Source organism: Equus asinus, chromosome 29, assembly GCF_041296235.1.
Source record: "Equus asinus isolate D_3611 breed Donkey chromosome 29, EquAss-T2T_v2, whole genome shotgun sequence".
Lineage (NCBI taxonomy): Eukaryota > Metazoa > Chordata > Mammalia > Perissodactyla > Equidae > Equus > Equus asinus.
This window is the reverse complement of record NC_091818.1, coordinates 44,395,178-44,421,830: the sequence shown is the minus strand read 5'-3', so window position 1 is coordinate 44,421,830 and position 26,653 is coordinate 44,395,178.

Genomic DNA, 26,653 nt, shown 5'->3' with positions numbered 1-26,653 from the left:
AATTGAGTAGAGTGTTGAATAATGTCAGTTAGATCCTGTTGGTTTATTGTGTTGTTCCCGTATTGCTAGTTACTGGTTATGGCTGCTTTTCTGTGGCATTGGGTCTCCTTACAGTGCTGCTCTGGAAGTGGAGCCCCGCTAATGGGATCTTGAAGCAGTGTTTCCTTTATTTTCTATTTATTACTGACATTCTTCTAAAATCCTTCTGATTTTTTTTTCTTAATTTGCAAATGCTTTGGTTTGATGGTTGGTTATTTTTTGAAGTCTGAAGATTCACACTGGTTTTATTTTTGTCATTATTCCCTCTGAAAAAGTTCACATTAATAGTCTATAAAAATTTGAAGCCATTCTTATCAGTTTTCAGGATGTTGTAAAAACTCATGTAAGCATAGTTTGATTGATAAGAAAGTTCAAAAGAATTTTAAGGAAATGAATAGAAATATAAATGAGCAAGGATTATAGTAATTATTTTCTATTTAACTACTAGTTGATCTTAATGCATTTGATAATATGATTACTCAATGGTGGGCATTTATGTGTCACAAATGTTATCATTTTCTAGGTAAGTCTACTTAATATAAGAAATAGAAGGCCAAGTTTAAAAAATCCTTGATAAGTTATATTCACTGAGTTAATATTCACTGAGTTGAGTCAACCAAGCTAGCTTTCACTTAAACTTATTCATATATACCAGATTTATATATATCTTAATAAACATTAAGTTTGTTCGGATTTTCTCTTTTCTGGATTTTTGCTTCTCACTGTGCTTCACGGAGAGGGTTGTGCATAGTAACCTTGCAGGGACTTCTTTTTGTACATTAAAATCCCTTTAAACAAAATGAAAACTTTCTTACAAACATTTATGTTGAATCAAGATTGACCCAAGAAAAGTCAATTATAGTTTGACTCCAACATTTATTTAAAGCAGCTATAATATTCTCTATGGAATAAAGAGATAAGCACTTCTGAATACTTCAGTGTATTCTCTCTTACAATACTTTACCCTCTAGTAAGGTATGTTCTTTCCCCTCTCGGATGGCTGTTTAAGATCTCTCACTGAACTGCCATGTTCTTGAAATTCTCTGACCTTCAGTGCCCCTCTCTTCCCTTATTTGTCTACTCATCAGAGGGCATGCTCTAGTTTAGATGTCTAGACAATCTGATAATTAATATGACCTGCAGTGTGACAGAATGGTATATTTTACTTTCCTTTTTTCTTTTCCCTGCCAGATGAGATATTTACATTTTAATTTGATGTTTCAGTGTCAAACTGAAAGACTAACTTTATCTTAAGGTTATTTAGGATAATTTCATACCCAGGAATAATCTGAAGGATTATCTGTAATATTATAAAGGGTTATGTGATTATATCATGAGGTCCATATACTTTTCTAAAGCTCCTTTCTTCAGCTAAAACACATTAATTGAGCTCCTGTCACATTCAAGGCTTTGTGTTAGGCATTGCAAATAAACAGATGAACGAATGAATAACAAAAGGTGGTCTGGCACTTTTAGAGTCGGCTAAAGTCAACTCTGCATGAATCTACAGAAGAAAAGATGCAATGAGTGCTTGTTAGATTAACTTAAAATAGAACTTTATACAATTAAGCTAAAACTTTTGTTTAAAATCGTCTGCTAATAAGAAACAATGGTAGTCAAGTTAACTAGAATCTGAGCTTCTTCATCTTTGCTGTTCTCCTAGTCCACATTACAGAAAATAATGGGATTAATTAATGTTTGAAAAATGAATAAAAGGCTCAGCCAATTGTGATACGCAAGACAAGAATTATACTGGTGTCAGAACAGTTATCTGTTTTATGTGTATATGTGTGTATGTATATATAATATATATATGTGCAGCAAGACATATGACACATGTATGTATATATATATATATATATATGACAAGAGTTAAAATAAAACTCATCATTTTTCCCTCAATAGAGGATTTTTTTTCAAATGGTATAACTCACTTCTCATTTCTTGCTTAGATGTTTATAAATAGATGTATTAACTCAAAAGAGAAAATCGAAGGAGAAGGCATGTAAGAATCCATTTTGAAATAATAACTCCTGTTGTTTATCTTATGAAGCCTCTCTCTTCCACTAAGCGCTAAGGCAGCTTTCTAAAGCAGGTAGTGGATATCTATTTGAAGGGAGAGGAAAGTGAACACATCTGTATATACTTTCCCTTATGTGACTCTGCTTAAATCATGCAACGTGAATTCTAAAAATTAGCACAATGAACTCACTGCAACCCTGCAAACTGTGGCAGGACTAGCAGCACACAGAATACTTCAAGAAATTTCTGAATTAAAGGAATTTAATGTGTCAGCATTGGCTGGCAAAATGGAGTTGAGTAAGCTACATCTAAATATATATCAATCAGCTGGAGGAGGAGGGAGCTGACCCCCAGCAGAACAACAGAGGCCCCGACCTCTGAAATTGGAAAAACTGTCAACCTTTGCACTTCTGTATTCCAAATTTACAAATAATATGCTGCCAGCAAAGCATTCACACCTCACATTCCCACCCCAGGCAACAAAGTGGAGGTTTATTAACTAAGATATTGATCATAGTATCTGGCATAAACCGTGGAAGGAAACTAGAGGGGGTCTGTGTCTTAGAACCAAGCCATGACCTGGAATAGGAGGTGTCCTCTTCCACAAATGGTCGTCTCCAGAAATAGTTTAGTTCATATGCACAGTGTCATCAGTCAGTATTTCTGTTGCCTCATCTTAAAATATAAATGAAAGATCCAGTATAAATATATACTTGAGGACACCTTTAACATAAAATATAAAATTCAAGTTAAAGAAATGAAATTGTTCATAGATGAAGCAAAGGAACAAAACCTTCTAATTTCTATACTCAGATAGATTCAAGAAGATATTGTATCCATATTAGAAGAAATGAGTTTCAAGGATAAGGATCAATAAGAAAATGATGAGGGATTTTAAAAAATTATGATTATTAAAATTTGTTTTTAAAAACTTGGAAAATAGAATTGAAGAAGTCTCACAAAAGATAACACTAAAATACAATGTTCGGGATATGTGAGAGAAAAATTAAAAGAGGAAAACCAACTCAAGGGGTCCAACATTTGACTAATAGGATTTCATGAAACAGAACATAGAGAAAATAAAGAAGAGAAAATTAACAGAGAAATAACAAGGGAGTCCTCAGTGACCCATGAATATTCTAAAAGAAAGGACATAGTGAGTATTAAACAAGATTACAAAAAAAAAAGCCCCACATAAACCCAGCGTGGTGGACTTTTAGAACTACAAGAATAAAGAAAAGATCATCAACATCCCCACAAAGAAAAATCAAACCATCTTAACCAGAAAAGAGGAGCAAAGTGGTGAATATCCCACTTCCCACAAGCAATGTTGGGCGATTGTATAAAATGAAGCAATTTCCTCAATGTATTTTCAGGAAACGGTTTTGGTGCTTTTAGACCTCACCCAGAATATGGAGAGCAGAGTGTCTGAAGGCGTGATAGACTTGGAAGCATTCAAGGATTCATATTGTTTATCCCCCTATGTAGATATTCGGAAAACATGACTTGAGGTCTTTCTCCAGTAAGGCAGGTGCTACACCAAGCAAAAGGAGGACTGGGATCTAAGAATTAACAGTGCCACCTCCTAAGAGAACTGCGTAGCACAGCTCAGGTGACTGCTCTGCAGACAGAGACCAACTATTTTCTATTGGAGCAAAAGAAGGAAGGGGCCAGTAAACATCCCTGTGTCCAGAGAGGATTCCAATGGCCATACTGTGATGGAGATATCGGAAGAAATTAAGTACTTCTTAAGAAAGAGGTAAAGAATGAAAGGGCATTCTTAAGAAAGAAAATCACGTCAATTTGAAAGTCGAGGAACATTTGAGAAAGTTTTTCAAGAGAAGTACTTTCATCCTAGGAGACTGTTTAATCATTATTCTAAACTGTGAATAATACTTATACATAATTCATTTTCAGCAATTAGAATCAAAGGACGGATAAAACAGGAGATAGGGAGGTTTTAGATTGTAATGTAAATGTGACCAAACTGAGCATTGTAAAGTTACTGATGCTAAAGTCAAAGGCAAGAGGCGAGATGAATGCAGGTTAGGGAACACTCACATCGTTTTACGAAATGAGGAATCAAGGTGGAGAGTCCTTTTGTGAGGAAAGAACAGAAAGAAATAGAAGTGGTTTAAGTATACACCATTAAAGTTGAAGTACATACCATTAAATTAAGCAAACTAACCAACAGGTGTTAGACTATACTGAGAGGGTGGACAGTCAGGGGCGGTGGGAGTGTGAATAAACCTGATCATCACATACAATGATAAATCAATAATGTTTAAAGCAAATAATCAAGAAATAGCAGTCTCCTGATTACTTAGAAATATGGAGGCAACTACAGAACGACCTAAAACAGGAAGGATTATGAATGTTTTGTATTCTAAAGAGTCACGTTGGGTGATATGGGGAGTGGGGAGTTTTGTGGTTGTGCAGTAAACAAAAGTCTGTTTTATTAATAATCCTTTAATACAATTTGATTTCAAAATATGCATTTTTCCCAAAATATTTTAATTTACAAGTTAAACAAAGATGTTAGTGAAAGTATGATCTTTACTTTGTAGATAAGAAAACTGAGCCCTGCAATGCATGTTTAGTTTTCCCTAAGACCCGGTGAATGGCGGAGTGAGGACCAGATGCAGGAGTTTGTGGTCTGCTGCTCTTGGCTCTAAAATTCAACAGAGGAGGGCATGGGGTAGAAATCTCCATGAAGGCAGGTGATTCTTTCAGTTATGTTTAAATATATTGTGGGAAAACATCGAGTAGAAAGTGGAAAACCCAAGCACACATTGACTTTTTGCCAGAGGTTAGGTTGGAGAATTTGAGAGGAACCTGTCAGCATCACTTTCTTTGCACATGGACTGGGGATTGTTCCCATTTAAAAAGAAATGCTCTTTGCTCCTCCCTGGGAGTGGAAATAGTTATTGTTTTTCTCTCTCCTGCTAGAGCGGAAGAGCAATTGGCTCTGGACAAGAGTCTACTATTCATTTTAAGTGCCCAATAAAAGTCCTGCATGTATACTTGAAGTGCCAGCCAGAGGAGAGGAAATTAGAAACCCAGGAAATATTTGAACACAGGTTTGAGGTTATTTGAACCAATAATGACATTTATTACTAATGAGACTGAAGATATGATTAGACTTTCTTTGTGAGCAAGCACAGCATCTCCTGGCAACCACTGATTTTATTTCAAAAAGGGTACCTTTACTTTATCACACATAGTTTATCTGACTACAGGACTCAATTGTTGGAATATTGAAGTATTGTGACTTATTGTAATCAAGTCTGCATGCAATTTTCTCTGTGAAATAATTGTAAGCTTCCACTGTATTGGAGGAAATGCTTTCTAATAAAGAAAACCCATATCGAGTATGAGAAAATTTTACTTGATTCTAAAGAGTCCTTTTTATTGATAACATCTGATATGTACAAAGTTTTACAAGAATTTAAATCTGGAGGATGTAAAATTAATCACTATTTTTTATTCTAATAGATAGCATAAAACTCTTAAAATTAGTACTAGTAGCGAAAGACACTTCAATAATATGTAACCTATATATAGATTATTTTTCTGAATATCTTTCCAATAAATACAACTTTTAGAAAAGGGGAAATGACCATAAATTGTGGCAAATTGTGAGACCTCATTCTCCTGTCCTTGGACAACATTCTATAATCTTACATTTCTATCTCTAAAATTGAAGATTGATCCTAAGAAGATGAAGTATAAATAAACTACATAATTTTTAAGTTAAAGTATAATAAACACTCCTTTATTACAAAAATAAACTAACAAAATATCAATGTTCAAATTAAAGAGGGTAGAGATTGATATATATGGTCACTGTTTACAGATGAATTAAATATAGTCATTCTATTATTTTTATTATTACAAAATCATATCTTTTTTTTTGAGGAAGATTAGCCCTGAGCTAACATCTGCTGCCAATTCTCCTTCTTCTTCTTTTTCTTTGCTGAGGAAGAGTGGCCCGAAGCTAACATCCATGCCCATCTTCCTCTACGTTATATGTGAGATGCCTGCTACAGCATGGCTTGCCAAGCAGTGCCATGTCTGCACCCGGGATCCGAACCCCTGAACCCCGGGCCGCCAAAGTGGAACATGCGAACTTAACTGCTGTGCCACCGGATTGGCCTCCACATCTATTTTTTTTTTCAAAGTACGAGTAGGACATAGAAGATTGGAATGCCCTGTGATCACTTTCCACCTCACCAAGAGTTAATTACTGCTGTCAGATTGGTCCACAATTGTCTAGATACTGTTTTCTTTGTTGTAGAAAAATATATTTCCGGTATATATGTTCTTTTTTATAACAACATATTCACACATGAGTGTTGTATACCATGGGCGTCTTTTCAAGTGTTCTTTCAATATACATTAGACAGCCTTAAACTGCTTTCAAAAGGATCGTTTTCTTAAACTTAAAAAGTTTTCAAGATTAATCTAAACAATATTACTATGCCTTTGAAGTACAGTAGAGACTATTTAAATGTGGTTCTATTCTTGGGGATCATAAGAAAACAGAACATGGGTAATATATTAAGGAAAAGCTACTAAGAGATATTACAAGTAATAATAAGGTAAAAGGAATATTTTGAAGACTGCCAAAGTTAATCTGTCGTTCTGCTATGGAGTATTGAGGAATGTTAATCGATATGTATTAAAAAAACAAGATAACTATTTCTGTTATTAAAATATCCGTCTGTTAACCACCATGTAACCCATACGGAATGCCAGTATCCACTTGTGGAATTTTTAAACCATAGGTTCCTTCCCACGCTGCCCCTGATCCCAGAAAGTTTGGTGAGTATGATGAATTTTCTGTAGGCCCAGCTGGCTTTTTTTGAATAACAAAATAGAGTAAGATACTACAGTTTCTACAATATTATTAATAACCACTTTCCCCCAGTTGTCATCCCATAGGCATGACTAGTGGATTACTTATTTTATTTGAATCAATACTGGTTTTCTACTTAAGGAATAAAAGCTTGAGACTATTGCCTGCTCATTATTCTATTCCTCAGGGCACCCACCCTATGATGGCACACTATCTGTCGAATTACTTTAATAATGAAAGGGAAGACGAGTTAAAGGCGTTAATGGCCAGATGCTTAGTAGTATTGCTACAGTGGAGATCACATGCTGCCACATTGATGGTGATATAAAGGTCAGATAAGGACATGGAGTGTCTAGATGGGGACAAGGACAGTTGTGAGGAAGGGGGTTGAAAAGGAAGACTGAAGATGGGAGTGTAGTCTGGATGAGAAAGAAGACAAACACCGTTAGATGTGACCTTGTGACTATACATTTAGTCTAAGAGGATACTGAGCCAAAATTGTCCACAAGTGATTGTGGAGAAAGAAAAATTCACCTCCTGTGTTCATTCATTCCTTTAACAAATAAGTTTTGAAAGCCCAGTGCTCCAAGGCAGGCTCTGCTCCAGGTTTTGGAATCCGTCACTAGACAAAGATTCCAGGTCAGTGGAGCTTTTTGTTGGTGGGGAAAGTCGGAGAACAATAAATCTGTTATATAAGTAAATTATGAAGGATGGCAGAAGGTGGAAGATGCCATAGAAAATAAAAGTAAAATAAGGCAGGACAAAGGGTATGATGGAAGGTTGATGGTATTAAATTGGGACTTAAATTAAAAAGTTCAGCCTTCTGGAAATTTTGTTACTTGGACAAGATTTGAAAGAGATGAGTGGGCTAGCTGAGTGAACAATGAAGGGAAGCATTTCAGGTAAAGGAAACTGCTAGAAGAGGGATCCCCATGGGAGAACACACCTGGGTATTTGAGGAACAGCCCAGAGGCCAGTGCTGCTGGAGTAGGGAGTGGCAGAAAATAAGGTCAGGAGACAGGGAGCTGGGTCACGCAGGGCTTTATAAGCCATTGCACAAGCTTTGCTTTTACTGGGAATTTATTGCCAAGATTTCCTCCATGACTAATGAGAAAGAAAATAAGTCAGGGCTGAGTATAAGGATTTTATCCTGAGCAACTGGAAGGATGGGATGGACATTGCCTGAAAGGGAGAGGGCTTACCTCACAGTAGTGCCGGGTAGATTTTATCAGGAGGCAGAGCAGACGTTCAGTTTCGAACATGTTGCGTTTGATGTGTCTGTTAGACAACCAAATGGAAATGCTGAGTACGCCATTGGCTATTTAGATCTGAACTTCCAAAGATGGTCTCTGCCTCGATCTCTATCTCTGTTCCTCTCTCTAGCTCTGGGTCCAGAGCTGCACCTACAGTTAGATCTAATCTACCCATATGTGAACAGTATAGATGCCACCTAAAGCTATGAGACTGGATGCGGTCCCCAAGAAAGTGAGTGCAGATAGAAGAGAGAAAAGGACCAAGTTCTGGAGTTGGGGCACTCCAACATTAGGGAGTCAGTGATAAGAGGAAGAACCACAAAAGAGGACAATGAATAACTGGCGGCTAGGAGGATCTACCAGTCAAGCTGTGATGCGAAAGGCAGAAGTGCTAGGATTGGTGGAGAATTATATAATTTTGGGAGCTGGTTAAACAGTTCCTGTATGGCTGTTGCTACTGCATCTGGTGCTTAACTAGCCTAAATCTGGTGGGAGACAGAAGAGCTGCAGGCTTTCCCCGTGCTCCCAGCCACCACGGGGAGCCAGCGGATCAGTGACAGCAGTGCCTTGAACCCCCACACCAACCTCTGAATGTAAAAAGGATAGGACTTCTGCTTTTTTGCTCCCTTCCAAGTCTGGCACAAAATAACTCCTGTGGCCCAAGCTGACAGTACTGTGAAAAGAAGGAGATTTCAGGAAATATAGCTCCAACTTAGCTAAATTAACCACCAAGAGAAGCTAAGAAATTGTGGTGTCCTGGAAACTAAGCAAATAAAAGAAATGAAATGATTTAAAGAAGAGAAAATGGCCAACTGTGCTAATTTTTGTCGATAAATAAGATGGAGATTGAGTCGTTGTCATTCAGTTTAGCAGTGTAGACGCCATTAGCAAATTTGACAACAATAGTTCAACGGGATTGGGGCAGGGGCAGCGAAATACAGAATGAAGTGGATTTGAAAGAGAACGAGAGGAGAGGAATTGGAGACAGAAGTAGAGACAATACCGTGCGGAAGTTTACCACAAAAAGAGAATAAGGAAATGGGGTGATAATTTTTCAGGGACATGGAATCAGAATTTTTGTTTTTTTAAGAAGGGACAACATTTTAAACATTGATGGGAATAAATCAGAAAAAAAAATAATAAAAGAGCTGATATGTTGGGAGAATTGTTGGGCGATGTCCTCCAGCAGGCAAGAAGCGGTATGAGCTGGTGCCCAAATGGTGGGGTGGACTTTATATGGAGGCACAACCGCCTCTTCCAAGGCATGTGGGAAGGCAGAAGGTAGGGCCGCAGACACAGGCTGAGGAGCTGAAGAGCTCTTGTTTTCTGGGCAATATCTCATCCGATTGCTCCAAATGGAAGCAGGACATCAGCTAAAAGAGAGGATAAGGTGGGGCTGTTGGAGATTTGGAGAAAGGATGAGTGGTGAAGCAATCACCCAGAGGCTGGGAGAGCAAACTCACCCAGGATTTTAGCGCAATTGCCTGGCAACTTGAAGGACCCACTTAGGGTTCATGGCTATCATCTGCAGAATAAATAGTTATACCTCAGCCCCATTTTTAATTACAGAGTAAAGGGGCGTTACGTACTTTGCAGCACGTTTGCATCTCTTCAAAACTCTTCTAATAGATGACACCAGCAGCAAAATGGCATGCTAGGTAGACAGAACCCAAATCCCCTGGAAGTTATTTACATTGAGCTCTGCGTAACAGTAGTTCAAATTTAATAATATGCCCATAATCAAACTCATAACCTAAATTTGAAAGCCTTTCCAAAACACTTAGTAAGCGGAACTATAAGTGCAATTGTAATTATAAACAATGTGGGGTGATTAACGTACCTCATCAAATAATTTTTTTAGAGTAGGTGCACACCAGAGCCTCAGTCCACCGGTGGGCCTGTCTGGGGCCACTTTATTGCCGCTCCGGGGCTCGCATGTAGGGGGCCGACACAGTCTTGAGCAGCCTGCACAGAGAAGCACTTCAGCACCTCAGGAGCACAGACCGGGATGAATCAGGTACTGGCACAGCCACATGCAGCTCGTTTCATTTTATTTATTTTTTTTCCTATTTCTCCAGCCCACCCACTAAATTTTACTCTTTTTGCCAAGTTACACCCCCTATGCTTGGTTTAGAAATAAGACACAATATTACACTTCTGTTTTCATCCTTAAAACACAGTATAATAGCATTGATTTCTGGTCTCTCTTCAATTATGTTCTTAGGAGCAAATGATTCGAAAATGGGGAAAGGCCTGAAGGAATGAGATAATAGAATTATTCCAATGGCTGTGTTCCCCTTCCACGATATTTGAGGAGGACACAAAGGTGGCTCCAAGGGTCTTGTTTTGCTGCTCTCTGTGTCCTGCCGGCTTCAGCGTCTTCACTATAGAATGTGGAAGTGCCTTTCTCTGGGGGAGGGGCGTGGAAAGAGCAAGACCGCTCAGCACAGACGTGCGTCAAGGCCAGCGGGAGGGGGCTGTGCCAGCACAGACACGAGCACATTTTACTTGAAGAGTCGCTCTCCAGAAAGGAGCCTCGACAGAGGACCCAGGTGACTCGCCCAGAGAGTTAAATCCATTCAGAAATTTCCCGTGGAATCTAGAGAAAATTCACTTTCTAAGGGATGGATTTTCAAGTTACATCAGCAGAGCCTGTGGAAGCCAAACCAAATGCCACTGCCAGTTTTTGAATCACAAGTTTACTCGTAACTTCAGAGAACTGTAAGTAACATTCCGGTCTTGTAACCGATGACTTCTGCACTGATTTTTTTTTTTTTATTTTTAAGTGTATGACAAAAATTCTGATATTTGACCCAAAGCTATAAAAATTATGACAGGCCCAAAAGTGTGAGTTTGAATCTTAATTAGTTCCATAGTCTCCCATTTATTTTTCTATGAGCTGCCTGTCTCCTTTACTTTATGGTATAGAATATGCAGGATGCGATGCTTCACAGCAGACATTTACTCCGAGGTTCTTTGACTTCCTCAAGGGGGTGGCTGGGGAGCACACCTTCAAAGGAACAGTTTCCTGGAGAACCTCAGTGCCAGCACTCACCGACTGCCTGGCCAAAGCCGTCCCAGCAGTGCCTCACATCCTTCTCTTCTCAAGGCCAACAGCCTTTGCAGAGCTAACCTGTAATAAAAGAGCTGGTCACCAACATAAATAAAACGTGCCTGTGTGTAAGAAGGACTGGAAAATCTGAAACACACATTGAAGTCCCTGCCATGATAACTTCTGAAAAGAGCAGAAAGTTAACTAACGTTTGGAGAAGGAATGAAAGAACCAGAAGAGTTTGGCAAGAAGGCTGTAACCCAGCTCTTTGTTTCTGTGTCTCCACCAGCGTCAGTCCCTCTGAGGTCACTCACCCCACCCTCCCCAGTCCTGAGAGCACTGGACTTACACAGAGAAAACAGGGACATGCAGAGGCAAATGGCAGTGAGAAGTGAAAGGGCAATGCTTATCATCATGACTTCAGCCCCGAAAATGAGCAGAGACAAGCCGTTTCTCCTGTCCAGTCATAATTTCTTAGCATCGGTGATCCATAATTTTATTGGTTACATATAGTTGTGGTTCATTTTGGTCGGTAGAAGACGTTTTCTTTATAGCGTTAGTGATTAAGCAGGGGAAGGACCATGGTTCAGGGCCCCATTATAGGATAAATCCCTTAATGACAGAGATCATATAGCCACATCCCCCCCTAAAAAAAAGACACCGATGGTCGATCATTAATGTTGGGTATAATTAGCATAAATTATAATCCTCAAACTTAGGAGATCTAGTCAGACCCAGGTCTTGAGTGCTGTGTACACCTTCAGAATTTTCTGGGCTGCGAAGAATACAGGAAACCAGGGGCAGTTAGTGTGTGCACAGCAATTTACATTCACTATTGGTTTCACTGGCAAAATAGGGTGCAGGAGCTTGTTAATCTTACTTAATTAGAGGTGATATGTAACCAACACAGGTGTGTGAAGACGATTCCAGCATTGTCTGCTGAGGCCCCCAACCCAGATGACCGTCGAGTCACATTGATTGAGTTCTCACTGGCACAGGGGCCCTCTGAGTCAGGAAGGCATCACAGAGACAGTTTGGTTTTAGCTGAGCTCTCAGACTCATAAGAGAGGAGTGAATTCTGGGTTAGGAAGAAATTAATCTCCAAACACCATGAGTTTATTATGGAACTAAAGGGGCATTGGTAATTAATTTCTCTTGTGACTAATGCTAATGGCTTTTGCTGAACTAGTTCAAGTTCATCTCTAGAGTTCAGTGTAATGTATTATTTTCAAATGTAAATATTAAATATTTATTTACTTACTTTGTACAGCCAAGAATCCTGGTGAGATGCTAATAGTCTTCTACCCACTGCCTGATACATGTGGTTAACATGTCACCAAGATTGACAAATGACGAAATCACTGCTTCAGGGGAAGCATGTATGTTGGTATCATTGCACTCTCCCAAGTTTAGTGAATATGGAGATTAGTGTTATATGCTTAAAAGTGGAGAGAAACACTCAAGAAAATGGACATGTGCCAGCTCCAGTCAAAGTTCTAGAACTTATGTCCACTCTTTATAGGTCTCATTTTGTTCTAGCTTCAAGCTGACATCAAAGATGAACTAAAGAATGTTTGGGATGTAAACAGGGTTTCCTATCAGCCAATGGATACAAATCTGTTATTACATGTTTTTTTTATATTAATACTCCAAATACCACTCTTCCCAAGTTTTTCCTACTTGCTTAAAGTCCAGTCACTTGCTAGCATTTTCTTCAGAGCTAATGCCCATGCATACCCTTGGTGAATGTGTGACTCACTCTTGGTTGTGTCCACCGTCTGCAGGGAAAGCCTAAAGTTCACCAGTGTAGATTGCACACTGGGTCCTGAGACAGGTCACCAGAGAAAGCTCCTGTCACATCAGTGTCACTTAATGCCAGGATTTACCTTTCTCTCTCTCTTCACTGTGGCAACCTGGAAGTCACTTTTTAAGTGAAGATGGGAATAGCTCCTTCCTCTGTTTATGCTCATTCAAGGATGAAGTCAGAGCTGGGCTTCCTGAAACCTAGTGTTAAAGAAATAAAAATAAAATGAGTTGACATCTGTCCATTTCACTTCACACTCACTCTGATGCGGCAAAGAGTGTGGACCTGCCCCTGCTCTTAGTGACATATCGTGCACATAATCACTCACTCCCCTGGGATCTATAGGGCATCGTGTGGCATCTCAGCCAGTCTAACCTATTCGCCTGTGGCAATTACTACATCCTGTCTTTTACTACATGTGTATTGGGGAGGAGTCCATCCCTGACCATCAGACATGCAGTTACAGTTTTGAAAATCAATGATGGTCAAAATTCCAATTCTACTTTTATTTTCTGGTGAGAATCCCTTGATCCCTACTCAAGTTAGTATATGTAATTAAGTATGTGGGAGGGGCCCTGGAGGATGCCTTGGTCCTCATCCCAACCCCGAGTTAGATGCGGAAGAGTGAAATCCGCTTCTGTCATGCATCAACAACATCTGATCAGAATGCATGAGACACCTGTCATTATGCATGAATTATATATGATGCGACATGTTGAGTTTTTCTTTTCTTTTTCTTAGAAATGTACAACACATGTCATTTGCAACGCTATTGAAAGGCAGTATGTGGCCTGTAACTATTGTCTAGGACTTTGAGTCAACATAATAAGGGGAGTAGTAACTTAACTGTCACGGGAAAATGAGAAATGAACAGAGGGGAAATTAATATGTACAAGACTCTTTCTCGGGTCCAGGAGAAAAAGCAAAGCATGTCATGACATACTTGGAGTAAAGGATTCAGAGTAGTTCAAATGGAGTTAAGGCGTGCAAGAATGGAGTCAGTCACAGCTAAGGACTCTTGTGTGCGACTCGACAAGCAAGCTGTGTAACAGAGAGCCACGTTCTTGCTGCAGTGGACGTGCCTTGATGGGCTCATCTTTGACCCCAGGGCAACAGTTCATTAGCATTAAGCCTAGTAGAAAATAGCCAAGAAACATTTCCTTGTCAATATGTTTAGTAATTATGTCAGGTAGCAACATCAAATAACTGATCACACTGTATTGCATAAATTACATCAAATAATTAGAGAACGTTTAAGTAACATTAAATAATGTAGGTCAACTCAAATGGTCGGACTTTGAGGATGTTAGGTTTTTTCCTCTTCTCTTTATAAGTGGTCATTACGTCTGTTTGAGAGACTCTCATCGAGTGTAAAGTTCTGTCTCAGTCTCCAACCTCCTGACTGACCCAAATGAGAACGTCCAGAGTCTGCAGAGTCAGCTCTGCTTACATCACATCTCCAGGAGGAGGGGAGGGGAGAGCATTTTTATTATGTCCCAGTTAACCAGTATATTAAGCAAAGTAATCAAAAAACCTCCCTGGAGGGATGGAAGGATGTTGGCTCACGAAATGTTGATCAGGACGCACTTTTAAAGCCACAATCGAAAGATGGTGTATTTATCCCCAGACTGTCTGTCTTCCAGGAAGTCCTAATAACAATAGGAAATGTATGTTCAGTCCCCTTCTTCCATGATTATTTTTAAGCGCAGAGTCATATGTCAATATATTATTTCCTTACGGTAGGTTTCAAAAGAGATCTGTCATTGCAATTTTATTCCATAACCTTTTTGAAACTGTGCAAAATATCCCTTCATTTTTTGTTTTGTTTTGTTTTTGAGGGCTTATAGATCTAGCTCACATGCATCTAGATTATGTGAAAACGTTTCTTACTAAAATTTCAAGTAGCCATTTTTATAGCTAAATTGCCTGTGTTGATTGTATGTAGTAATCATTTGTCGTTGCGTATTCCTGCAAGTCTGTGTAACACAGCCCCTGTTACTCATCTTTACGAGACGTCGTAGTTCTTCTTCGTTCTCTCCCCATTCCTGGATTATTACTTCCACTTTGCTTTAAGGAGTTAATTCACTTTTTTGTTAGAAACAAGTGAGTCCTGAAGATACTATTTTTCATGCTTACAGCAATCCCACCTCTACTTGTAGCTCTATTTGTGAAGTTTAATTAATTCTTTAATCCTGCTGCTGCTTTTGTTTCACTAGCTAATATCTTGAACCAGTTTTAAATGGGTCTAAATGTGCTCTGCTTGTTGACATGCTTAAGTGCCTCTTCTAAGCTGTTCTTACAAGCTACTGACAAATTGAAGCCATTATTACACTAGAAAAAGTAAATAATAATACTTTTTCCCGAGAAATCCAAATGGATTTTAACATAGCTATAAAATGTTCATACATTTTGTGTGAAGTAAAGATAGGGAAAATGATTTCGATAATTTATGAGGAAAAATATTTATACCATCAAGTGGTAAGACATTTTTTGCAACATTCCTCAAATGGCAGATTTTTTTCGGTAGTTAGTCCAGGTTTTTCTCTTATGTCAGGTAAACCTCATATCACTTTTACACTATATTTGGTGAGAAGCTCGGTGCCCTCCCTAATGATTAGGCTGGGTCCTATCATACATTAGTCTGTAGAATGAAGAGGCAGAAATTCCAGCCACGTCAATCATTAAAGAACCCAACCATGGTGGCCAAGAGTGTCTGTAACCCCTGAAAGGATTGCTACAGCCAACTTCCTGCTAAACAAGGATCAGTTTCAGCGGGAGAGACTTTTAGTCATGTAGCCTATTTATTCCTTGTTTCCAGTAGGTCCCCACTCTGATCAAGAAGCGCCCCCCCCCCCCGCCCCAGTACTGCCTACATCCCTATTTCTTAATCCCAGATCCCCATGGAGCAACAAGGTCTGCTCATGGGTTACCCATTCAGTGCATCTTTTGTTATTCCTCTTTCTAGGCAACCTATCACCCAGCACATACCATTTCTGTGATGAAAATTTATAATTTTCTGTCATTGTTTATTTCCGCTTTCCTGGATCATTAACACATTGACCACACGTTTGCTGCTGTTAAAAGTAGTAAAACCGGATAAATTTCAACCTCTCCTGTTTTGCTGCTTTAAAGTTTCCTACTGACTGGGTGGTAAATTCATTCATTCACTTATTCACTCATTTATTCATCTATCAATAAGGGCTTGATCACCTTTTCTGTGCCAGCCACTCTGCTAAGTCAGGAGGGACTCAGCATCCGCACCTGTAACAGGAGGAGAGCATAATGTGCAAATGGATGCAGTGTTTCTTGGGTGTGGACCTGGTGTTGCAAATTCTTCTTAGAGCTACTTGTGCAGGAATTTTCAAGTGAGATATGGTACCTTTTGACTTATTGGTTCTATGGGACATAAATGTATGGGATGCTTCTCTGTCTTTTCTTAATCCAGAGAAACCTAAGTGCTGGGGAGGGAGGCGGGTGTGAAGGGTGGTGCTTAGTTCAGAAGAAGCAGAGACTCTGAGCAGAGCCTACCTTGCCCCAAGCAAAAAAGATGGGAAATGTTAGATGTCAGTGGATTGCTCTGACCCAAAGGAAACTAACTGCAGACATGCGCAGAGAACCCAGTCACAGAAGCACTCAGATGAGCGTCAGGTCTAGAGGCTGTGCATAGGCAGGTGGAGAGCTGGGAACGGGCTTCATGGTTACAAAAGTAAAGGGAACTTTCTAAACCTTTAATACTTACTACTGGTATAAAGATATAAAAATGAAACAATACAGCAAAGTAGATTCCAAAACATCAGTTCCCAAATTGCTCCCCAAATGTGTGAACTTTCATGATTTGTAATCTAGTAGAATCGGTTTATAAAATGAGGATGGCAGAAGGATTTGGAAGGGGTTAGAAGGCAAAACTCAAGTGGATGCTGCATTTCTGAGATTAAAAATAATCCTAGATAAAGCTCTGACTTTATATACATTTCAGAATAGAGTGTTTCCACACATTTCCCTGATAGCCATCATCCCAAGTTGCCTCTTTAAGGATTTCAACACATTTCAGTGCAGCAACATTTTTAAACTAGTGATGTTTTTATGCATTGTCTATTTTTTAATTTTTTTAAAGTCTTTTATTTTTTAGAGCAATTTCAGGTTTACAACATAATTGAGAGAAAGGTACAGAGATTCCCATATAGCCCCTTCCCCCACACATGCAGAGGGTGTGTCATCATCAATACTCTCCCCCACCAGATGAGACATTCGTTAGAATCTATGAACCTACGCTGACACATCATAATCACCCAGAGTCCGTAGTATACATTAGGGTTCACTCTTGGTGTTGCATATTCTATGGGTTTGGACAAATGTATAATGACGTGTGTCCATCATTATAGTATCATGCAGAGTATTTTCAGTGCCCTAAAAATCCTCTGTGCTCTGCCCATTCATCTCTCCACCCCTAACCTCACTAGAACCCACTGCTAGCTTCACTGTCTCCGTAGTTTTCCCTTTTTCAGAATGCCATATAGTTGGAATCGCACAGGTTGTAGCTTTTATATGTTGACTTCTTTCAGTTAAAAATATACATTTAAGGTTCCTCTATGTTTTTTCATGGCTAATAGCTCATTTATTTTTAGCACTGATTAATAGTCCATTGTCTAGATGTAACACGGTTTATTTATCCATTCATCTACTGAAGGACATCTTGGTTTCTTCCAAGTTTTGGAAATGACGAATAAATCTGCTGTAAACATCGTGTGCAGATTTTTGTGTAGAAGTAAGTTTTCATGTCCTTTGGGTAAATACCAAGGAGCACAATTCTTGTATCATATGGTAAGAGCATGTCTAGTTTTGTAAAAAATTGCCAAGCCATCTTCCAGTGTGGCTGTGCCATTTTGCATCCCCGCTAGCAATGAATGAGAGTTCCTAGTGCTCCACATCCTCACTGGCATTTGGTGTTGTCAGTGTTCCAGATTTTAACCATGCTAATAGTGTGTAGTGGCACCTCATTGTTGTATTAATTTGCATTTCCCTGATGACATATGATGTGGATCATCTCTCATATGTTTATTTGCCCTCTGTATATCTTATCTAGTGAGGTGTCTGTTTGGCCCACATTGGCTTATTTTTAAACTATGGTTTTGACAATTAAGCTTCATATAAGAATATTGATCAACAAAGAGCTTAAGAATTGATGCCATTGGAGTAGGCAGTGGGGGTGCCCACCCATGTCCCAGGGCCCACGGTTGTGGTTACAGTGTATGGTGGCCTGATGGCTGAGTGCCCAGGGCCCAGAAACACTAGAGAATTAACAACCAATGACTGTAGGGAGTTGGCAGGTGGCTCGCCCAGCTCCCGTGCACCCCTCCCTGAGTGAATAACCTTGAGCCAAATGGTCTGGACTGACTTTTGTGGTTCTCTAGCTGGATTGAGTTCCACTTACACCCAGTCATGACTCCAATATTGGCTGCCTCCACTTCATTATGTTACTTCCCCAACTTTTTGCCAGTGTGTCCCAGAGTGGCCTCCCAAATCAAGTGCAGGCCCTCAAATCTTTGTCTGAGGGCACACTACTGGGGGAATCTGCACTAAGAGAGCCTTCATACCAAAAAAATAAAAGCATAGTTCTATTTACTTAACGTTGTGTATCAACCTAAGAAGGTAGAGTGAGTGCGTTAGTTTGCTGTCTGATCCTCCCATAAATCAGGATCGCAGGAACCTTGACTGTGTTCACTGTTCTCTCCACATTCCCTTCCTTACGGCTTCATCTTTCTGAGACAGACTTCTATCAGGAGATGCATTGCTCACTGGATAGGAATTATGCTCTTATATCTTAAGGCACATGATGGGAAACACAGGGAAATCCTTCTAGTACGAGGGTAGAATTCCATGAGAATAGCTGTAATATTGACCATGGTTAGATGGGGAAGACACATGGAAAGAACAAACTAGATCTCAGGATTTAAAGGCGGTGGGTGAATTCTCTTAGTCAAAAAAAGAAAGGAATTCTCGCACGATGTGACTTCCTTAATAAGTTGTCCTGTCCACATGACTGAAGCACGTGAAGTTCTGTATCAGGGCCTTATCTTAGGTCGGTCGAATGAAGGAGTTAGGGTCAAAGAATACCGATAAGTGAGGCACAGTTTACAGAGTGCATATTTTTGTTCATCTTCTCTTTTTTCTAGAGAGATATATGAGTAAGTTGAATGAGTTGTAAAGAGGGGAACTTTCAATTCTTTAAACAGTTGGAAATCCTAGGGAAGCCAGGATAAGAGGTAGTATCTTTAAGATTGATTAATTTACCAACAAAGCATTGAATTCAATCCATATTAACCCCTTTCATTCTTTTTCTTCATTTGGAAGGTGTGTATTAGTTCCTTAGAATTGTTCTAACAAGGGATCAAGGACTGGGCCTCTTAAGACAATGGGAATTTATTGTGTCCCAGCTCTGGAAGCTGGAAGCTGGAAATTAAGGTATCAGCAAGGCCCTACTCCCTCTGAAACCCAAAGGGGAATCCTTCCTTGCCTCTCCTGAACTTCTGGGGTTTTCTGATGACCTTTGAGGTTCCTTGCCCTGCAGCTCTGCCATCACCATCGCTTGGCATTTTCCCTGTATGTCTGTCTTCACATGGTCCTCTTCCTATAAAGACCAGTCATACTGGATTAGGAGCCCCTCTTCTCCAGTGTGACCTCATTTTAATTTAATGTGTTGGAAATCTTTCCATTCTCTTAGCTCAGGTTGCAGGCCAGCTCTACGTGGCCTTGTTGGGTTAGGGAGTTGAAGGGGATTGCAGTGTTTCAAGAGCAGACCACCCTATTTATAGGGCCTTGACATGTGGCTATCAGCCAGCAGCTGATCGACGCAGCAGTTTTTCTGACAGTAGGATCAGCTAAATATACAACTTTACATCTGAGAGTAAAACAGAGGCAGAAATAAGAGAAAAAATTCTTCCTCTTCATTTATTTTTTACCTTTCATATTGTCCCAACATAAGAAATTATGGGAGAATTAAAGTTGCTTATGTATGCCCAAGTGAACAGTCCTTTAAAAACACTTAGCAACAACCAGTATCTCAAGGTTAAGCCCCATCCTGTTTTTCCTTTCTATGTCATTTGTAACAACTATGGTCTCTGACATTTAGTTAATTAAATGTGCCCACAGTATCTGACTTGGTTGTGCAATTCCTCTGAGGATGTAATTTTTAAAGGTGGCAAGAAGAATGGTTAACCTTGATGAGTCGGTTAGCCACCGCAGCATGCTGTTCAAGAAGAAGGAAAAAATTAGAATGCGTGTACGATGTGTAAAAATCCCCTAGACATGACATGGATGTGGAATACTTATGATCTGTATTACGCTTCAGAAAGCAGGTAGCAAAATAAATCAAATGACTGCACAGTTGCAAAAGCTGCTCTATGCCAGCCCGGGATCTCTAAATGTATTAATTTAATTTATTAAATTCTTATGAGGAAGTTTTACATGATTGTTTTATTGTGGCTGCTTGAATAGTTTCTTTTGACATCATGTTTATTTTTTTTTCAATTTGAATTGGCAGTTTTTATTATGATTTTGTAGAACTCAGGCACTGCCTGGCAATTTATCATTTCCAATGTTCAGATTATACTAAGAAACATTTACTGAAGATAATAGATTGAAGTAATGTCAGATTATTGGGGTATGGATGGAAGTGGATAGCATCTTGTGGCAAAGCAGTGAGAAAATCCATTTGGTGATGTCAGTTGAGAGACAGTCTTAATGTCAGAGTGAGAGGTGGGTAGAGGTTAGGTCTGGGTAAGCCAAAGGCACTTTTTGTAGATTTCTCCTGTGCTGGTCCCATTAATGTCTGTGATATTGCTGATTAAAGTCCTTATCTCTGCAATCTCATTTGCTTTCCCTGTTCTCAGTCTTACAAACTCTATCCTGCCTCAACTCTCAGAGGGTGAGATGTTCCACAGGTGTTGTCCATAACCTCATTACATCGTTTGTTTTACCACATCTCAGTTATGCTTTTGTGACTTCCTCCTGCATTGACTATCAGGTCCTGAGAGGAGGAATAAATATGGCCTCTCCTTCCAGTGCTAACATTGGAGCTGGCTTGGAGTGAGTATGGAGCAAATGAGGGAAGGGCTAGTAATCATTTTATTTTAATAATAGTGTTAAAAAGATGATCTGTTATCTGTCAGTATATAGAAGGGAGTGGTCTAAAATGGGACATGAGATCCAGGCTGAGATATTTATTATGCTTCAAAATATGTCCAGACACCAGCATCACAGCAGGGCAGGTCTTGGAAGGGACCTTAAAGAATTCTGACTGTTCTGTCCGTCTGAACCGTTGGAGGGTTTTGAACAGAGGTGGGACTTTGCAGGATAACTTGCTGCTGTGTTGAGAAGCTCTGATGGTGCTCGAGTAAGAGAAGGGACATCAGAACAGGTCAGGGTGACTCCATGAATACAGGTAAGAGGTGATGATGGCTTCCACCTCGGTGGCAGTAGGGTTGGTAAGAACTGGAAAGATCATGGGAGTAATTTGAATGCAGAGACAATAGAATCTCCTGGTGGATTGGGTATGGGTGGGAGACAAAGAGAAAATTCATAAATGTACGTATAGGAAAAAACATAGTCTCTGTAGGGTTCGATGCTAATGTCAGGGAAGATTTTGGCTCAAACTATTGCAAGAATGGAGTTGCCAACACCTGAAGTGGGGAGGAATGGGGGTGGGGATGGGGAATGTTCACTTTTGGACGTGTTGAGTTTCATACGTCTATTACACATCAAAATGAGGAATCAAATGGGCAGTTGGACAGGTAAGGCCAGATTTGGGGAGAACTTTTACAACTGGAGATGTGGTTTTGGGCATCTTGGCATAGGGTTGAGGAGTGTGGCTCCTGGCTATGTATGATTTTTCAGGCCTGACCACAGGCAGTCTCAAAGGCTTTACCTGGAAGACGTCACAGTGGGGGTGCTTAGACAGAGACTTTCTTCAGCCACCTCTGCCAAGACTCAAGGAGGAGAGAGTAGGAGCCTCAAAGACACTTTCTCCACTCTGTTTCAGGACTCAGTGATTTCCCACTCCTGGCCCCCCACTCCCCAGGCTCCCAGCCCCATAAAACTTCAGGAGCCTATTGTCTTCTTCTGTGCTGACACATCTGACCTCTGAGTTGTTTTGTGGGAGAAATGGAATGGGGGAAGTCAAGTCTTCTCGGATTTTACCTCTTGCTGATACTGTTCAGTAAATGACTAAAGGCTTGGCTGTTACTTTCACTGTGGCTTGTTGCCTCTATCAGCTACTCCAACAACTGGCAGCTCAGCTCTGTGGAGCTCAGCTCAGCTCTTGACAAGACTGCGTTGCAGCCATGAGACTCGATGAGATACCAAAGTAGTGAATGACTGCAGAGGAAAGAAGAGAAGGGAGGGCTAAGCATTTGGGTATGGAAACATTAATTAAGAGGCTTGGCGCAGAGCAGCCTCCACTCTCAGAGAATGAGTGGAGGTGGACTTAGGTGCTGTCTTGGAAAATGAACGAAAAAATGCATTAAGAAGGATGTAATAATTATCTCTAGAAAATGCTGCTGAAGTGACAGGTAAGATTATAGATGAAAATTTACCACTGGACATGATAATAGGGCATTATCCATAACCTGAAGAATATCTGTTTTATTGGGGTGATGGTTTTGGAAGGTAGATTGCAGAAGATAAGAGGAGACTAATCATAAACAGCTGGTGAAGTCTGTTCTGGAAAGTTTTCTGCACAGCAGAGCAAAGAAATGGGGTCATAGATAGTGGATGAAGTGAATTCAAGACTTTTTTTTAAGAGTGGTGAAATAATATCATCTTTTGTACTGGTGTGATTGAATAGTGGAAAGGGGGAAAATGATGATATAGGTGAAAGTAGGGGCACTACTGGGCAGTGCTCTTGAGTAAGCAAGATCAGCCAAGACCACGACACGGGGAGCGGAAGTGGTTTTGGATAGAAAGACGGAGTTTCCATCTATGGGACTAGACAGGAAGAGAGAGTGTGTGCTGGCTGTGCAGGATGAAAATTGTGTTCCGCTTACCTCAATCTGCTCAGACAAGTAGAAAGCAAGGTCAACGGCTAAGAGTGTTGAAGGAATAACTCAACGTTTAAGAGGCTGCACTTTTTGAGAACATTTGAGAATTTTAAGGTATCTTATTATTTTGACAGTGAAATACCCTAATGTCAACACAAGTAACTATAGGTTGCCGTATACCTCAGGTGGGTGGTCCCCTTGCATGCACATATTCTGTCTAGGCTGAAGAGCACTTGGTCCCCACGAGGAATAGGACCTTTTACAGTAAATAAATGACACTAGATAATCTCATGAAGATGATATTTTGTGCCTATTACAAGAGTTGCTCCTTCGAGGGAGAAACTCCTGCCTTTGGAGCATTGGTCAGGACGTCCAGCTTTACTGAGAGAGGCAGTCTTGTCGTCAGCCTTGGCTGCTCCATCTTGACCCAATTACACGAACAGGCTGCAGCTCTCACTTGGTAGCATGCTTTGTTGGTGTTTAGAAATTGTGGAACGTTTCTGCCTCTATGCCTTTTGGCAGAGACTAAGGAACATTATAAAGTTGAATTTGCATTATGGATCCACTGCTAATTTGCCACCACCGGTGTGGCATCATTGGTGTTGTTTAACATGGAATGCTATTTACACAACTTCTATAAAGTGGCCTCAAATAATGAGTTTCTTAAGCAATAGGATACAAAAAACAAAATGAAAAAAAAAAAGGAAAACACATTCCTCAAGTAAAATTCCATAAAGATATCTGGTAAAAGGAATTTTATTTTAAAAACAAGATCTGCACCCATATGTTATCTCAATCACCCAGATGGCCATCTTTGAAAATTACAGAGTTCAAGTATGTTCTTTTTCCTGTTCTATGAAGGACTAAATGTAAATGACTAAAATATTTCTTTAAATGTGTTAGCTCTTCAAGGTGAAAACTTGCTCTGAAATTATTTTATAGTGTTCAGAGCAATTAACAGAGCATTGGATATTGAATGGATGCTTAATACGTATTTATTGAATTGTGTCACTCATTTTCTTGAAAGAAACATCACTTGACAATCATAATTTTGGACAAGGAACTTTGTGCTCAGGTGAGTTACTAAGTTTTACACTAACAATGATGACTACCAGGAGAAAGGGGGGCTGAATTGCTGGAATTTGAGAGCTGCTGCAGGAAAAAGTGCTGAAACCGAAGAAATAATCTGCCAAGACGTGTTGGAGCAACTTGACCATGAAGGAGTGAGCAGGACATTGCCAGCACCACCAGGCATGACACTGATGAAAGATGATGCCTGAACTTTACCTTCCCAGCTCTAATCAATTATACTGGAAATGTGAACCAACATCTTTGAATTTGAATCTTACAGAAGAATAAGAACAAGAGGACATTTATTGTTTGATGTTGAGTGTTGTGGGGGGCGGATTATAACAGAGCTGACAATGAAAATGAATGTAACAAAACTACTATATTGGTTTTTAAACTTAATTAGGGGAGATTTCCTTTTCTAGCAGTGGTGCAGAGCATGTATTCTGAAAAGAATGCCTGCTACACTCACTCGCTGCTGTATATATCACAACAAAATAAATGTCAGCTAAAATCAGAGAGGTAAGTGGAATCAGAAGCTGGTACTGCCTTCAGGGTAAATGTTCACGAGAGATAGACATTTGAAGATATTTGATGTGAAGAAGAATAAAATTTAAGCCTTAGACTCAGCTGAGGCTGGGGGAGAAGGAGGTGTTGAGTCTGAGACTCTTACTTTGAGCTGAGACACTTGAAATACTTCCTTAGTGAAAGGACGAGCTGGAAGTAAGCATGCTGCCAACAAAAGACATCTGAGAAGAAATGTGTTGTCACTTTTGGAGCTGGGCCATAATTAGTAACAACAACAACAATAATAGTAATAAAGTTATGTCATCTCAAAATCTATTTCTTCTTATTTTAGAGCCTACATTTATTTCCGAAACCAGACATTCTGCATGAAATGTTTTCTGTTGAGAGCCTGTTTGCTATGACTTTAAATGTGAAATTACAACACATTACGTGTAAATCCAAACCCCTACCATTGTCCTAATATATCACTAAAATTCAGTAAAGCATCTATACATAAACAGAAATTACATTAGGTAAAATACTTAAAATACTTTTTCTAATCAATAAAAATATTTATTAGAAAACAGTTCATTGTTTGGCAAGAATGTGGTCCCTCAGCTTCAAAAAATTCAAGAGGCATCTTCCTGTATGGACATTCAATAGCTTTTCAAAATGTCTACACATGGTTATAACGTTCAACCAACTCTGTTGTTTAATGTAACTCAAGATATTTCTCACATTTCATCCTGTTAATAATGTATTGAGTTTAGGAGATATAAACATAACATTTTTCTACAAAATCTACCAAAACTGATGTATTATAAGAGGAAAATATTCCATAAAGTTTTTGAATCAACATATAAGCATTCTACCAAGATAGCATTCACGAGGAGGACATTCTGCAAGGCACGCCTGTCACAAAGTTTCATAACGTGGGGCCAGCTCTGGCTTGGGTCAGGAAGTCAAATTTATACTATCCACACAGCATCAGTCAGTGATTATTGAATGAGACAGAAGCCACCACTCTACTATTGCAAACAGAGGAAATTTAATGCAGAGGATGATGTGTTCCTTAGAAATTAGTAGCTATCGGAGGATGCCACTTTGCTGGGGCCAGGGAAGGGAAGAGATAAATGGTACTTCCCAGAGCCCATGGCTCCCAGAACTGTGTGCTGCTAAGGCTTCTGGGTATTGAGGGGCCACTACTGTGCAGGAGTCAAAAATGAGCAATCCCACCAGCCCCACAAGAACCAAAGAGACTGAAGTCCCTTCATGATGTGCTGCTTCTGCCAGCCCAGAGTCCAAGAACCCGGTGTGCTGCTGCTGTTGGTGTACATTTCCTGGAAAGCCATCGGGAGCTGGCACTCTGCTTCCAGTCTTACTGCAACACTCTGAGCACGGCCGTGGAAAAGAAAATGGTGTTTCACTCCCAACTGCAGTTGGATCTGTGCTAGTGCCTCCTGATGGCAGAACCTGTCATGGGTATGAGAGGGCATCGTGCAGGCTCCTGCTCATTCCTTTCCTCAGTCACTCAGGAGGGGAGCACAGAGGGCAGGAGTGGAGTGAGAATCAATAGACAAGCATATTTCACATCTTCAGTTTCTCAATATCTATTTATCTACATTTGATTAATGTAGTGAAATATTTTGCTACTGTGTAATATAATGCAAGGATGTCTCATATAAAAAAAAAGATCTCCTCACTCTCTCCCTAGTAAAGAAAGACACAAATGTTTATCAGTAACCCTGTCCACCTCTGTATGGTGCTGATTCCTATTCCAGGTCCGTCATAATCTCGTCCATGTGTTCAGTGCGATTAAATTACAAACATACTGGTCACCAATCATCGTTATATAGAATAGAGTGGGAAGTTCATGAAAAATGGAAAGAATTGTTAAATATGTAAAACGTGCGTAACACACAAGGAGGAAATATGTATGTCTGTTACAGTCTGTGTCTGGGGAGGTTGGTATTTATTCCATGATCCATTCCAAGTTTCCTTTGCACTTTGCCATCA